A 19,148-nucleotide genomic window follows, 5' to 3' on the forward strand; every position below is an offset into this window, starting at 1 on the left:
ATTTTATAAAAGAAGCTATTCTACTATATCTATATCTAAATTTAGAGAAGCCGCCTACTATTATCTACTTTAGAAAAGCTATTTTATTAATTCTCATACTATAAAAAATTAATTTAAGTCGCTTATCGAGCCGCTATATTAGACTTAACACTCTACAAACTCGCTATTTTATATCGAAATAGCTATTTCTTTAGCGCTACTAGCTACTATCGCTATTAAAACTCTTAAAGCTCTTTTAAAAAACCTATATCTATTCGTTATTAATATCTCGAGTATTATACCTTCAAATTACCGCTATTCATAGCCACTATTATTAAGAATTAGATTATCTAAAACAACCTCTTATAGAGATCTTATAGCCGGCGATATACAGCTAGAAGGATTTCTTTTAATTATTTTATTCAGTTATTCTCACAAATATCCTTCGGCCTCGAATCGATCGATTTTTGATATACACCAGATGGCCTGAAAATAAAATTTTTAAAAAACCGCTTTTTGACAAAAAGTGGAATTTGAATCGAATTTTGGTGGGGACCTGATCTGACATAGTCGTTTTTAGATTTCGATTTTTCACTTTACCTACCCTATTTTGGACGTCGCGAACTTTGAATCTCGCGTTTTTTAATTTCGTTTATAGGGGGGGGGGGGGGGGGGGGGGGGGGGGGGTGTATTTTCACGCTAGCTACCCGGCACTAACTCACCTTAACTTACTCTAACTATTTAACTTAATTTTACTTTCAACGCTAACTCACTTTAATAACCCGGCGAAAATCGACTAAGTTATTTCACTCTATTTACCCGGTTTTGACACCGTTAGCGTTAAACTTCGTGTTCACTGGGTTTCGCTTATAAGAGGATACGTGCGAAGGGGAGTATTGAAATTCGGATCACGTGACTCTTGGCGTCTTGGCGGTCACGTGACATAATCACGTGACACGCCTTAGCGTGTTCGTATCTAGTCGCTCTTTCCTCCATAGTTTCACATATTTTTAATCATTTAATAACTTTATTATTTTCTTATTAAATATTTTAAAGATATTTTTTATTTATTCTTAAGGTAAATTATAAAGCGTAAATTTACGTCTTTAATACTATTTAAATAATTTTAATATTTAATCTTATATAAATATTTTTATATATAAAATAATTTTTTATTTTTAAAGATCGCTTATTAAAGATTTTTTTAATTATAAAATAAAAGATCGACTTTTAAATAAAAGAATTTTTTTAAAATTAAAATTTATAATTATTAAGTAAGAAATTTAAATATCTTTATTATTAAAGTTTACTCAATAAATAACTCTAATTAAAAAATAATATATATATTATTTAATTATCGATATAACTTTTTTTTTTTACTATTAAAGTTTTAATTTTTTTAAATTATTTAAATAAAAAATATAAGTTTTTATAGAAAAAAAAATTTAATAAATTTAATCTTATAATTATTAAAGCGTAAGAAATTTAAATATTATTAATTAAAGTTCGTTTACTAAAGATCGTTTATCTATTTACTTAATAATTTTAAAAGATTTAAAAAAAATATATAAATTTAATTTATAAATCTTTATTTATATTAAATAAATAAATAAAAATTTAAATTTTTTTAAAAATTAAAGAAATAATTTATTATTATTTTAAATAAGTCTTAATATTTAATATTTATTTTAAAATAAATAAAATATTCTAAATAATATTTAATAATAATTAATTTTATAATTAATTTTATACTTTAAATATTATTTAAATTAATTTTAAAAAATATAATTTAAAGTTTTTAATTATTAAGATAATTAAAATAATAATAATAATATTATATTATATTTATATTATTAAAAATAGAATATTAAATATATTAGAATAATTAAAAAATTAATTATTAATTTATAAAATATATAAATATTTATATATATAAAATAGATAATTAATAATAATTATTAATTATTAATTTTAAATAATATATAATATATTATATAATAATTAAAGAAATTAATATTATAATATTTCTTAATAATCTTATAAAATTAGATTCTTTAAATTTTAATATATTATATTTTATATATATTAATTTTTAAATCTTACGCTTTATATTTAAAATTAATTATTTACTTAATTTTATTAAATATATAAAAAATCTTAATAAAAAAAAATAAAAAAATATTATAACTTTTAAATATTTATTTTAAAATCTTAAAATAATATAAGAATTTTAATATTTTATTTATATTATTTCGAGATTAATAATTTATTTATATTATTTCGAGATTAATAATTTATTTATATTATTTTAAAATTTTAAAATAATTTAAAAATTTTTAATATTTTATTTATATTATTTCGAGATTAATAATTTATTTATATTATTTTAAAATTCTAAAATAATATAAAAAGTTTTAATTAATTTAAATTTTTATATAATATAAAAGTTTTTTATTTATATTAATTTCGAAATTTTAAATAAAATAATAGAATTTTAATTTAATATTTTTTATATAGAAATTAAATAGTAATAATTCTTTTATTAATAAATATAAATTAAAAAAATAAACTATTATTATAAGATATATTTATTTATAAATAATTATTAAAGATTTAATTTAATATCTATATTAGAAAGTATAAAAATATTTAATATTATTTTATTTACTTTTAAATTTATAATTTATTAAAAATAAAATATTAAATATATTAAAATAATTAAAAAATTAATTATTAATTTATAAAATATATAAATATTTATATATATAAAATAGATAGTTAATAATAATTATTAATTATTAATTTTAATAATATATAATATATTATATAATAATCGAAGAGATTAATATTATAATATATATTAATAAAAATCTATAAATTAATTTTTTATTAATTATTTTTTAATTAGAGTTATTAAATAAATAGATAAATAAACTTTAATAAATAAACTTTAATAAAAGATATTTAAATTTCTTATACTTTAATAATTATAAGATTAAATTTAATAATTAATTTTTCTTTAAAGACTTATATTTTATTCTATAATTTAAAAAAAAATTAATAAAAAATAAGAAAGTTATTCTATATATTAATAATATATATTTATTTTTTTAATAATAATAAATATTAATTTATTTATTTATAATAATTTAATCGATTTAATTAAAAAGCGTAATAACTTTAAATTTATAATTTATTATATATATAAATTTAAGATTTTTATATTTTATTTTATTTTATTTTATTATATATATTAATATAAAAAGATAAATTTTTATTATTATAATATTTTTAAATTATTTTAATATCTTTAATATCTATTAATTTATTAATTTTTTAATAAAATATTATTTATTATTTTAAATATTAATAAATAATAAATTTTTATAAATAAAGATTTAAACTATATCGAGTTAATTTTAAAATTTAATAAAAAAAAATTTATACGCTTAAATCTTTAATATATTATTAATATATATAAAAAAATAAAATAGAGCTAATTTAAAAAATTTTAAATTTATATATATAATTAATTATAAATTTAAAATTATTATATTCTTTAATTAGATTAATTAATTTATTATAAATAATATAAATAAAGATTTATAAATTAAATTTATAAAATTTTTTTTAATTAAAGTTATTAAGTAAATAAATAAATAATTTTTAATAAGTAATTTTTAATAAGTAATATTTTAAATTTTTTACGCTTTAATAATTATAAAATTAATTTAAAAATTCTTTTTTATTTAAAAGTCTATATTTTATTCTATAATTTAAAAAAGGAAACTTAAAATTTTAATAAAAAATAAAAAAGTTATTCTAAAATTAAATAATATATATCTATTTTTTAATTAGAGTTATTTAATTATTCTATTTTTTTAATAATTATAAATATTAATTTATTTATTTATAATAATTTAATTAATTTAATTAAAAAGTATAATAAATTTTAATTAATAATTAATTATATATATAAATTTAAAATTTTCTAATTTAATCTTATTTTTTATTTAATTTTATTATTTATTATATATATATTAATGATATATTAATTTCTTTAACTATTATATAATATATCGTATATTATTAAAACTAATAATTATTAGTTATTATTAGCTATCTATTTTATATATATAAATATTTATATATCTTATAAATTAATAATTAGTCTTTTAATTAGTTTCTAATATATCTAATATTCTATTTTTAATAAATTATAAATTTAAAAACGAGTAAAATAATATTAAATATTTTTATATTTTCTAATATAAATATTAAATTAAGTTTTTAATAATTATTTATAAATAGATATATTTTATAATAATAATCTATTTTTTTAACTTATATTTATTAATAAGAGAATTATCGCTATTTAATCTCTATATAAAAAATATTAAATTAAAATCTTTATTTTATTTAAGATCTTAAAATAATATAAATAAATTATTAAAATTTTTAAATTATTATAAGATCTCGAAATAATATAGATAAATTATTAAAACTTTTATATTATTTTAAAATCTCGAAATAATTTAAATAAAATATTAAAAACTCTTATATTATTTTAAGATTTTAAAATAAATACTTAAAAAGTCTTAATACTCTTTTTATTTTTTTATTAAAGTTTTTTATAAATTTAATAAAATCGAATATTAATCTCGAATATAAAGTGTAAATTTAAATATTAATATATATAAGATTTAATATATTAAGATTTAGAGAATTTAATTTTTAAAATTATTAAAAAATATTATAATATTAATTTTTTTAATTATTATATAATATATTATATATTATTAAAATTAGTAATTACTAGCTATTATTAATTATCTATTTTATATATATAAAAATTTATAAATTTTATAAAGTAAAAATTAGTCTTTTAATTATAATTATTTAATATTTAATTTTTAATAGAATTTATATATATAGCTAATTATAAATTTAATAGATTTATACTTTTTAATTAGATATTATAAATAAATAAATTAATAATTATAATTATTAAAAATCTCGCTTTTTATTAAAAAAATAGATATATATTATTTATATATAAAATAACTTTTTTATTTTCTATTAAAATTTTAAGATTTTTTTTTAAATTATAAAATGAAAAATATAAGTTTTTATAAAAAAAGAAATTTTAAATTTAGTTTTATAATTATTAAAGCGTAAAAAATTTAAATATTATTTATTAAAGTTTATTTATTAAAAATTATTTATCTATTTACTTAATAATTTTAATTAAAAAAAACGATTATAAATTTAATTTATAAGCCTTTATTTATTAGTATATATAAAAGAATAAGATAGAGCTAAACTAGAAAATCTTAAATTTGTATATATAGCTAATTATAAATTCGTTAGATCTACGCTTTTTAATTAGATATCGTAGATAAATAAATTAGTATTTATAACTATTAAAAATCTATATATAGAAGTCTTATACTCTAAAATAACTAGCTCTCTATAAATGCTATTTCTTTATAATTTCGTAAATTATAGAGCTTGATTTACGCTTTCTAACGCTATAAAAATAATAAAGTTTAATCTACTATTAATAAATTAAACTAATATTTAAATATCGTAGTTATATTAAATACGTTCGAGACGAAATCGAATAATAATTCTTTCATCTATTTATGTAATTATTATTTCTCTATTACTCTATTAATTCTATTAATTTCATTAATATAAATATATTTACTCTCTCTACCCCTCGCTCTCATATTACTAGGTCTATAAGATATATATATCTCTATTATTCGCCTTTTAGAGCCTCCTATTAACGCCCTTAAGCTACCTCTCGACGAATTTATTACTATTAATAATCGAGGCCGTAAGCGAGCTTAATAGCTATTTATTACTACTTATAAACGCGTTAAAAGGCCCTTAAAAAGAGCTCGAACGAATATATTCTTCTTTATAGATTCCTTCTAAGCTAGCGATAGATGAGTTAAACTAATATTTAAATATTATAATTATACTAAACGCGTCTAGAATCGAATAATAATCCTTTCACCTATTTATATAATTATTCTTCTTTTACTATTCTATTAATTCTATTAATTCCATTAATATAAATATATTTATTCTCGATATCCTCGCACTTAGTTAAATAAGAGAAGAATCTATAGTAGGCGAATACGAAGAATATTACGGAGAAATTAAGCGGTAATAAGATTCTTAATATTAAGAATACGACTTAGCTCTTTAAGATTTCACGTTATATACTCTTTACGATTTTATATTAAATTATTACTTAGTAAGCGAAGAATACTACTATAACTTAGTCTATTATCTCTATTATATTAAAAAGTAAGAGAAGAAACTATAATAGATAAATACGGAGAATACTACGAAGAATACTATAAAGAATATTACGAAGAAATTAAGCGGTAATAAGACTCTTAGTATTAAGAATACGACTTAGCTCTTTAAGATCTTACGTTATATACTTTTTATAATTTTATATTAAATTATTATTTAGTAAGTAAAGAATACTACTATAATTTAGTCTATTATTTCTACTATATTAAGAAGTAAGAGAAGAAACTATAATAGATAAATGCGAAGAATACTATAAAGAAACTAAGCGGTAATAAGACTATTATCGTTAAGAATACGACTTAGCTCTTTAAGATTTCACGTTATATACTCTTTACGATTCTATATTAAATTATTACTTCGAAACGATATATATTTAGATGAATTAAAACCGTTCGATATTTATAGCTATTTTATTATTCGAAAAATTTTATTACGATAGAAGATATTATGAAATTCATACTACTAATTAATACGTTATCTTTATTTCTTTTTAATATTTTAATACTTCTTATTATAAGAATATAGTCTTTCTCTATTTTTTATAGATAATTATTATATCTTTCTAATTAAATCTTAATACGCCTCTCTTCGTATATATATATCTATATACTATATAGATTAAATTAATTTTATAGTAATAGAAGTAGATTAAAAACGTATAGTAAGCGATTAGAGTTCGATTTAACTTAGAGCTAGAGCTAAAATTCAATTTAACTTAGAAAAATCTAACTTTATAAATTTAATTTATAAGCCTTTACTTATATTAAATAAAAGAGTAAAAATTTAAATTTTAAAAATAAAAGAATTTTTTTTTTATTATTATTATAAAGAAGTCTTAATATAAATATTTATTTTAAAGATAAAATATTTTAATAATAAATAATTAATTTTATAATTAATTTTAATTTTAATTTTTAATTAAATTAATTTTAGAGAAGATAAATAGAGCTTTTAATTATTAAGATAATTAAAATAATATTAATAATATTATATTATATTTATATTATTAAAAATAAAATATTAAATATATTAAAATAATTAAATAATTAAATATTAATTTATAAAATATATAAATATTTATATATATAAAATAGATAATTAATAATAATTAATAATTAATAATTTTAATAATATATAATATATTATATAATAATCGAAGAAGTTAATATTATAATATTTCTCGATAATCTTAAAAATTATATTTTTTAAATCTTAATATATTATATTTTACGAGTAAAGGCCTATGAATTAAATTCATAATCATTTTTTTAATTAGGGCTATCGAGTAAGTAGGTGAGCGATCTTTAGTGAGCGAACTTTGGTGAGCGAACTTTGGTGAGCGATATTTGAATTCCTTGCGCTTTAATAATTATAAGACTAAATTTCAAAATTCTTAAAAATTCGGAAAGCACAAACAGCGTTTCAAAAATTAAAAAAAATCTCAAAATTTTAATAGAACAAAAAAGTTATTCTATGTGTCAATAATGTACACCTATTTTTTTGATGAGGGAGGCGCGGGAGGGCGAGATTTTGATGGTTGCGGACGCTAATTTATCTACCCGCGATGACTTAGCCGGTCTAACCAAAGAGCGTAGCGAACCCGAATTTATGATTGGCTGCACATACAAATTCAAGGTTTTCAAGCTCAGCCCTACCTTATTCTGTTATATATACTGATATATATTAGTTTTTAAATCTATACTTAATATTTAAAATTAATTATTTATTTAATTTTATTAAATTTATAAAAAAAAATTAATAAAAAAAATAAAAAGAGTATTAAGACTTTTAAATACTCGTTTTAAAGTCTTAAAATAATATAAGAATTTTTAATATTTTATTTATATTATTTTAAGATTAATAATTTATTTATATTATTTTAAAATTTTAAAATAATTTAAAAAATTTTAATATTTTATTTATATTATTTCGAGATTAATAATTTATTTATATTATTTTAAAATTTTAAAATAATATAAAAAATTTTAATTAATTTAAATTTTTATATAATATAAAAGTTTTTTATTTATATTAATTTCGAGACTTTAAATAAAATAAAAATTTTAATTTAATATTTTTTATATAAGAATTAGATAGCGATAGCTCTTTCGTTAATAAATATAAATTAAAAAAATAAATTATTATTATAAAATATATTTATTTATTAATAATTATTAAAAATATAGTTTAATATCTATATTAGAAAGTATAAAAATATTTAATATTACTTTATTTACTTTTAAATTTATAATTTATTAAAAATAAAATATTAAATATATTAGAATAATTAAAAAACTAATTTTTAATTTATAAAATATATAAATATTTATATATATAAAATAGATTATTAATAATAACTAATAATTATTAGTTTTAATAATATATAATATATTATATAATAATTAAAAAGATTAATATTATAATATATATTAACAAAAATTTATAAATTAAATTTTTAATTATTTTTTTAATTAGAGTTATTAAATAAATAGATAAATAATCTTTAATAAATAAATTTTAATAAAAGATATCTAAATTTCTTACGCTTTAATAATTATAAGATTAAATTTAATAATTAATTTTTCTTTAAAGACTTATATTTTATTCTATAATTTAAAAAAAATAAAAATTAATAAAAAATAAAAAAGTTATTTAATATATTAATAATATATATTTATTTATTTTATAATTAATAATTATAAATATTAATTTATTTATTTATAATAATTTAATTACTTTAACTAAAAAATATAATAACTTTAAATTTATTATTTATTATATATATAAATTTAAGATTTTTATATTTTATTTTATTTTATTTTATTATATATATTAATATAAAAGATAAATTTTTATTAATATAATATTTTTAAATTATCTTAATATCTTTAATATCTATTAATTTTTTAATTTTTTAATAGAATATTATTTATTATTTTAAATATTAATAAATAATAAATTTTTATAAATAAAGATTTAAACTATATCGAGTTAATTTTAAAATTTAATAAAAAAAAATTTATACGCTTAAATCTTTAATATATTATTAATATATATAAAAAAATAAAATAGAGCTAATTTAAAAAATCTTAAATTTATATATATAATTAATTATAAATTTAAAATTATTATATTCTTTAATTAGATTAATTAATTTATTATAAATAAATAAATAAAGATTTATAAATTTTTTTTAATTAAAGTTATTAAGTAAATAAATAAATAATCTTTAATAAATAAACTTTAATAAATAATATTTAAATTTTTTACGCTTTAATAATTATAAGATTAATTTAAAAATTCTTTTTTTATTTAAAAGTCTATATTTTATTCTATAATTTAAAAAATAAATTTTAAATTTTAATAGAAAATAAAAAAGTTATTCTAAAATTAAATAATATATATTTATTTTTTAATTAAGATTATTTAGCTATTTTATTTTTTTAATAATAATAAATATTAATTTATTTATTTATAATAATTTAATCGATTTAATTAAAAAGCGTAATAACTTTAAATTTATAATTAATTATATATATAAATTTAAATTTTTTAAATTTAACTTTATTTTATTTTTTTATATATATTAATAAATTAATATTTATAATTATTAAAAAAATAGATATATATTATTAATATATATTATAATATTAGCTTCTTCTACTATTATATATATATTATATATTATTAAAATTAATAATTATTAATTATTATTAATTATCTATTTTATATATATAAATATTTATATATCTTATAAATTAATAATTAATCTTTTAATTAATCTTTAATATATTTAATATTTTACTTTTAATAGATTATAAGCTTAAAAGCGAGTAGAATAATATCGAATATTCTTATATTTTCTAATATAAATATTAAATTAAATCTTTAATAATTATTTATAAATAGATATATCTTATAGTAATAGTCTATTTTTTTAACTTATAATTATTAACGAGAGAGCTATATATAATTATTTAAAACTAATAAATTTATTCTTATAAAAAATAAAATTAAGATTTGTAATATTATAAATAAAAGAAAGCTCGATACTCTCGCTCTTTACTATTAGCTTTATATTAATATTTATAATACTAATAATTCTTATTTAATATAAATCTATATTATATTTAATAAGAAGCTTATTATAAAAGACTTCGTTTATCTCTACTACGATAATAAAGTAATTATAGATATTATTATAATCTATTATTTATGTAATATAAATATATAAGATGTTAAGCTTTAAGTAGTTTTTAGATAGCGTTAATTTATTTATACTAGTAAGACGCGAGAGAGCGTTTAATATAATATATTTCTTATTAAACTTATATTTTATATTAAGGCGAAATTAATAAAGAAATTAAAAAGTATATATAAGTTATATATTTAGTCTTATCGTAGATATTATAGAAGTAATAGAAGATTACTTTATAATATCGAGGATAGCTAAATAATTAATTTAAATAATAATAAATCACTTAAACGACTTTATAAGATATCGAACCTTCTTAATAATCTATATAAATCCTACTATCTTAAGTTTTATAAATTAATAGTTCTTCTCGGCGAAAGTTAATATTCTTAATAAGTATATAATTAACTCTATGGCAGTCCTAGGTGGCTATTTAATATCAGCTATAACAATATATTCCTTTTTAATATGAAATACCTATACGCCGAAACCTTATTCCCTAGTAACATATGGGCTTTCAAACTATTAACAAGATGGATTTCCTTTTAAATACGATAGAGAACCTTACTATCGTCTACCTTACTAATAGGAATATATATTAAAATAAGAACGTATTCATTAGTGTTATATATAATTAAATCTAAGTTCTTAATACGAAGAGATAAGATTATTCTTCGAATTTCTATAAGAGGTAGTAATATTAATAGTTATAGTTTATTTACTAGAATAACTCTATAGCCGGTATTAATATAAATCTTCTTATCTATAATATTAAGCTATAAACGTATAAAGATATAAGCGTAATTTCACCCTCGAAAAATAACTCTTATATCTAGATTAGACTTTTTAATAGAATTAAAGTTAATAATTTTAATAGAATTAAAGTCTTAATAATAGGAGACTTCTAATTAGTAAATAGAAGGCTTTTATTTAGCTATAAAAGACTTTTATATATAATTCTTTTATAAATACTTATAGAGTTTTATTTTAGATATAAATAACGTATTATAGTTTTAATAGATTATATAAATATCGACGAAGTTAGTATAAACCTCTTTATATAACTATTCTTCGTAATTATTAATAGAGCTTTTCTTAGATAATTCGCCTTAATAAGTTTTTTATACTTTATTATACTTTTAAGAGACGTTAAATTAATTCTCATTAGTATAATTAGCTTAATTATAAGCTATTTAATCGTTATAATTAGCTTAGTAAATAGCGGTCTAACTATAGTAAACGCTTTATAACTACTATAACTACTTACCTCTATTACTTTAATAATTATAATCGTCTTATCTTAAAAATCTTCTATCTTAAAAAGAGTTTAATTATTTAAATTAATTCGAGAATATCGAATTTAACGTGCTTAGAGGATCGGCGATTTAAAGATATAACGATATAATAAATAGATAATTACTTTATGAAGCGTATTACTAATTTAATTAATAACTATATTATTAATTATTATAAGCGTATTATCTTTTATTATAAGATCTATTTTAATAGCTAAAAGGTTATCGCGAATAGGACTAAAATTAAAAGAAGTTAAATAATTAATTTTTATAATTTTATTAATCTTAACGATTAGTATTTAGTTAATCTTATTAAAGATCTTATTAAAAGATTTAATTATTATATTATTATTATAATAATTAATTTTATTAAAGCCTTTAATAAAATAGTTTAAATATCTTAAATTATATATCTTTTTTTAATTTAAGTATTTAAATAAATAAAGAAATTAATATTATAATAGATAACGGGTTTATAAAAGTATATAAGTCTACTATAATATCTTAATAGATAAATATTAATTAATTTTTAATATTATCTATATTAATAGATTTAATATAATAAATAACTACTTATATATAATCTAAAGGCTCTCTTTTATTATATATATTTATTAGAATATACTTCTTAATAATAAAATAAGCGAGTATTATTTTAATTAATTCCTTAAATTATCTTAGTAGTATCTTATATTATCTCTTAATATCGTTATTTACTCGTAGGCTAAGCTTCTTAAAATCTAATAACTTAATAATATATTATAATAACGCTATATCTCTTAATACTATATTAAGATTAACTTTAATTATAAGAAAATCTTTTATAATAGCTATATCTCGTAGCTATTTTATAAAAAGAATAACGCTATAAAAGTAGATATCTTTATTAATTATAACGATCTCGCTTTCTTCGTAAGATTTATTAAGATAAAAATTAAAGTAATTAAAATTCGATAGATTCTATTAATTTAAAAGCGCTTAACGAGATAGATAGCTTCTTAAATAAATCTTATAACTTTAATTATTCTATAAGGCTTATAAGATTAGATAATATTTATAAATTCTATAATATTTAAATAATAGCTTTTTAAATAGTATTATTAATATCTTATTAAAACTATTAATAATTAAGAGAAGGGTTTAGAGCTATAATATTATTAAAAATTATAATCTTTATAGAGATCTCGAATATAGAAGAAGAATATCTACTAGATAAGCTTATTAATATAAAGCTTTTTATTTAAGTAAGATTTAAAGATTTTTATATAGCTAATAAGAGAGAGCTTAGTAAAGATAAATTTAATAAGATAATATTAATTAAAAAAGGCTTTAATAGCTTTATTAGCTATATAGTAAAATTATTAAAATCTTTATTTATCTTATAAAAGAAAGACTTATTAATAGTCTAATCTAGTAATTATAATATTAATAACTTAAATTCTAAAGAATTAAATCTAGTTCTTACTTTATTATTTTATAATATAAATAAAGATTTTAATAGTTTTAGAGACTTAAGAGTATAAGTAATAAAATATTAGATTATAGATACTATCGAAGGCTTTAATAGATTAAGATATAAATATACTATTTTAATAAAGTCGTCGATCTAAAAGGCTAATATAATTATTTTTTAATTAATATAAATATAAATAGCGTCGATATTAAAAAGATATTCTATTAAATTAAAATTACTTATTAAATTAATAAGATAGTAAAGACTTTAATTAATAAATAAAAGAGCGTTAACGAAAGGCTTAGATAATAGAATAACTATAAAGAATTAAGTAAATAAAATACTATTAAATAAATATATAATGATAGAAAAGCTTCTAGATTATTCGATAGTTAATTAATATCGAATAATAATATTACTATTATATTATAAGAGTAATATAAAAATATAGATATAAGAGTAGTATATAATAAAGATAATTATTCTTCTATTAAGAAGTAACTACTCATAATGCTAAGCTAAGGTTCTTGTTAAGGTACCTTCTTAGCAGGTACGAAGGTAGGTAAAATCATATATTTATGCAGTCACGACAGCTTACTGTGACAAGAAATCTCATTTTTAAGAAAGACGTTTTCTAAGAAAGACGTTTCTTAAGTAGTAAAAAGATGATTTTTCTTCTACGGGATCTAGTTATTTAAATATATATATTAAGCCATATTAAGCTATTAGATACTAGCTTCTATTAAGTATATCTATTAAGTATAATTTATAATACTTTTCTCTTTATCTATAATTTTAAAAGAGAATTATTAAAAGAGATAAATAATTTTTATTAAAGATAAAGCTAATAACTTATTTAATTTTATTTAAATTCTTAAAAAAACTCGATTAATAGTCTTAGCTAATTTAAGATCTTTAGAAAAGTAATTATCTAATATATTTAGTAATAAAACTCTCTCTATAACCTCTATAATAACGTCTTTTAAATTTATTATTTACTTTATAAGTGATTATAACTCGATTCTAGCGATAAGTCGCTTATTTAATATCTTAAGAATATATAAAAAACTCTCTCTAAATCCCTTAACGCTATTAATAAAAGCCTTCTCTTTTAAACTCTATAAATCTCGAATCTATAAAAAAACTATATTAAACTCTTATTATAAAATATATTAGAAAATTATTATAAGAGAAGAAGTTAACTCGCTTATTATTAATAGAACTTAAACTCTAATAAATCTCTTATTAAATATATATATCTTAAAAGATTAATAAGTCTATAAGCTTAAGCGTAATTTTATAAAGAAGATTATATAATATAAAGCTCGCTAAATTATTTATAACTTTAAATAATAAGAAGAAATTAATTTTAACGAAATCTTCGTCTTTATTATTAAGCTTATAAGCTATAAAGCGATTTTTATATTAATAATTACTTTAAATTAAAAGCTTAAATAAATAAATATTAAAATTATCTTTTTATATAGTAATATTAAGAAGATAATTTATATTATTTAATCTATTAACTTTAAAATTAAAAATTAAAAGAATAAGATATATAAGCTTATTAAGATATTTTATAATCTAAAGTAATCCTCTAAAATTTAATATAATATTCTTATAATTTATTTAAAGAAATTAGATTTTAAATTTATTACTATTAATCTCTCTATATTTATTAATAATATTATTATTATCGCTATTTACGTAGATAATATTCTACTCGCGAGTTTTAATAAAATTAAAATATAGAATATTAAAAATAAGCTTAATAAGAAGTTCGAAATAATTAATTTAAGATCTTATATCTATTATCTTAATATAATAATTATTAAAAATTATATTAATTAAATCTTACGCCTTAATTAAAAAGACTATATTAAGAAATTTCTAGAGAAATATAATATATTAAGCTTTACGCTATTATCTACTCTTATTAATAATAATAAATTCTATATCGCTAAAGATAATTTTATCTCTATTAATTAATCTCGCTATATTTATTAATTAACTATAAAATTACTTATATATATAATATTAGATATTTAATTTAATCTTATATTCGCCGTTTTAATAATCTCTAGATATATTTTAAATCTTAATAAATCTTATTAAAAGGCTATTAAGCGTATCTTTTAATATCTAAATAATATTAAAGATTAATAATTAATATTTAGAAGAGATCTAAAATTATTTATTAATTATATAAATATAAATTAGATAAATAATTAGAATACTTAATATTTTATTTTTAATTATATTTTTAATATAAATAATATTATTATTAGTTAATTATCGAAACGATAGCTTATCGTAACACTATTCTCTTATAAAATCGAATATATCGATTAAATATAAGCTATTAAAGAGATAGTTTAACTATATAAACTTTTTAATTAATTTAATTTTAGCGCTAAATATATATAGACTATTATTATCTACTATAATAATTAAAATATTATAATTCTTATTAAAAATTCTTAATTTTATATATATATTAAATATATCGATATTTAATATTATTATATATAAGAATAAGTTATTACTAATATCGTTACTCTTAAATATATCTCTATTAAATAATAAATAACTAATAAACTTATTAAGATACTATCTAAGAATAAATTTAAGAAGTTTTATATATTAATTAAATTAAAATATTATCTATAATATTACTTATTTAGAGAAGTCGACTTCGACTTTAAAGAAGCTATTTTATTAATCTTCGTAGTTTAAATAATCTATTTAAGTCGCCCGTCGAGCCTTAAACTTAATACTCTACGAACTCGCTATTCTATATCGAAATAGCTATTTCTTTAGCGCTATTACCGCTATCGCTATTAAATCTTTAAAGCTCTTTCGAAGTATTCTTATTTATATTACTACTACTATTAACTACTATTATTAAAAAATCAGATATCTAAAACGACTCTATAGAAGCTTTATAGCCGGTCATAATATATAAAACGAAGAATTTCTTCTAATTATTTTATTCAGTTACCTTAGGGGAAACACGCACTTTAGAAATTTTCGATTAACCTTTTATTCTTATATAGTTAAGAAACATACCTTATTGACTTAACACTCACTTTTCGAATTTCTATTAATATATTATATATGTCACATTCATATCAAATATATATCTAGCTTAGAGTATTATTAATAGTTTAATATTAAGAATAGATAGCTATAAGAAACTTAAAGTATCTTATAAAATCGTTTTATTAATAGTAAATTAATAGATCGTTAATAGAGAAAAATAATACTTACTAAAACAACGCATTTATAATTATAATATCGATAGATATAGACGATAAAAAGTATAAATTAATATTATATAATATATATATATAATATAGTTAACTTAGATATTCGCTATTATAAATAGCGTTTAAGCTAAAAAGTAGCTTAAATAATAATAACGAGATATTATGATTTTTCTAAATCTTAAATAAGATTAAAAAGTATAAATATATTAATAATATAGGACTTATAGATATAAGAATAGAATTCTATTAATAGAATATTTATCTATTAAGTTTAGCGATAAAGGTATATTAATTATTCTCTATATATTAAGTTTTCTCTAATTCTTCTCTATATCTAGAGATATTAGAGAATAAGTTTATTTAAGATATTCTTACGCTATCTTTTTATTAGATAACTATATTAGCTATTATAATTATTATCTAACCCCTTATCGTAATTAATATAAAATATTTATTTTATAATTCTAATAATATTATCTTATTTTAAAAAGATTATATAAACGATATAATCTAGTTCTAAAGATGTTTTTAAAAACTAATTAAAAAATTTGTTTATAATATAATTAGCTTTATCTTTAATATAATTAAAATATTAAAATTAATTAGTTCGTAATTTATTTAAATATTATTATACTTATTCTTTATTTAAGAACCTTAGCTTAGTATTATAAGTAGTTACTTCTTAGTAGAAGAATAATTATCTTTACTATATATTACTTATTATACTTATATTTCTATATTACTCTTATAATATAATAGTAATATTATTATTCGATATTAATTAACTATCGAATAATCTAGAAGCTTCTCTATTATTATTTATTTATTTAATAATACTTTATTACTTAATTCTTTATAGCTATTCTACTATCTAAGTCTTTCGCTAATACTCTTTTATTTATTAATTAAAATCTTTACTATCTTATTAATCTAATAAGTAATTTTAATCTAATAGAATATCTTCTTAAAGTCGACGCTATTTATATCTATATTAATTAAAAAATAATTATATTAATCTTTTAAATCGACGACTTTATTAAAATAGTATACTTATATCTTAATCTATTAAAGCCTTCGATAGTATTTATAATTCGATATCTTATTACTTATACTCTTAAGTTCTTAGAGCTATTAAAACTCTTATTTATATTATAAAATAATAGAGTAAGAACTAGATTTAATTTTTTAGAATTTAAGTTATTAATATTATAGCTATTAGATTAAGTTATTAATAAATCTTTCTTTTATAAAATAATTAAAGATTTTAAAAATCTTACTATATAGCTAATAGAGCTACTAAAGCTTTCTTTAACTAATATTACCTTATTAAATTCGCCTTTATTAAGCTCTCTCTTATTTTTATAAAAATCTTTAAATCTTATTTAAGTAAGAAGTTTTATATTAATAAGCTTATCTAGTAGATATTCTTCTTCTATATTTAAGATCTCTATAAAGATTACGATCTACGATAATATTATAACTTCTAATACTTCTCTCGATTATTAATAGCTTTAATAAGATATTAATAATACTATTTAAAGAGCTATTATTTAAATATTATAAAATTTATAAATATTATCTAGCCCTATAAACTTTATAAAATAATTAGAGCTATAAGATTTATTTAAAGAGTTATCTATCTCGTTAAGTATCTTTAATTAATAAAATCTATTAAATCTTAATTACTTTAATCTCTATCTCGATAAATTCTATAAAGAAAGCGAGATTATTATAATTAATAAAGATATCTACTTTTATAGCGTTATTCTTTTTATAAAATAGCTATAAGATATAGCTATTATAAAAGACTTTTTTATAATTAAAGTTAATTTTAATATAGTATTAAGAGATATAGCGTTATTATAATATATTATTAAGTTATTAAATCTTAAAAAGCTTAATTTATAAGTAGATAACGATATTAAGAAATAATATAAGATACTATTAAGATAATTTAAGAAATCGATTAAAATAATACTCGCTTATCTTATTACTAAGAAGTATACTCTAATAAATATATATAATAGAAGAGAGCCTTCGAGCTATATATAAGTAGTTATTTATTATACTAAATTTATTAATATAGATAATATCAAAAATTAATTAATATTTATCTATTAAGATATTATAGTAGACTTATATATTTTTATAAACTTAATATTTATTATAATATTAATTTCTTTATTTATTTAAATATTTAAATTAAAGAAAGATATATAATTTAAGATATCTAGATTATTTTATTAAAGGCTTTAATAAAGTTAATTACTATAGTAATAACGTAATAATTAAATCTTTTAATAAGATCTTTAATAAGATTAATTAAATATTAATTATTAAGATTAATAGAACTATAAAAATTAATTATTTAACTTCTTTTAATCTTAATTCTATTCGCGATAGTCTTCTAGCTATTAGAATAGATCTTATAATAAAGAATAATACGCTTATAATAATTAATAGTACGATTATTAATTAAATTAGTAATACGCTCCGTAAGATAATTATTCACTTATTATACCGTTACGCCTTTAAATCGCCGATTCTTTAAGTACGTTAGATTCGATATTCTCGAATTAATTTAAATAATTAAACTCTTTTTAAGATAAAAGATTTTTAAGATA

Source organism: Letharia columbiana (assembly GCF_014066305.1).
Source record: "Letharia columbiana isolate WasteWater2 chromosome Unknown Sc0000064_s0, whole genome shotgun sequence".
Taxonomy (NCBI): domain Eukaryota; kingdom Fungi; phylum Ascomycota; class Lecanoromycetes; order Lecanorales; family Parmeliaceae; genus Letharia; species Letharia columbiana.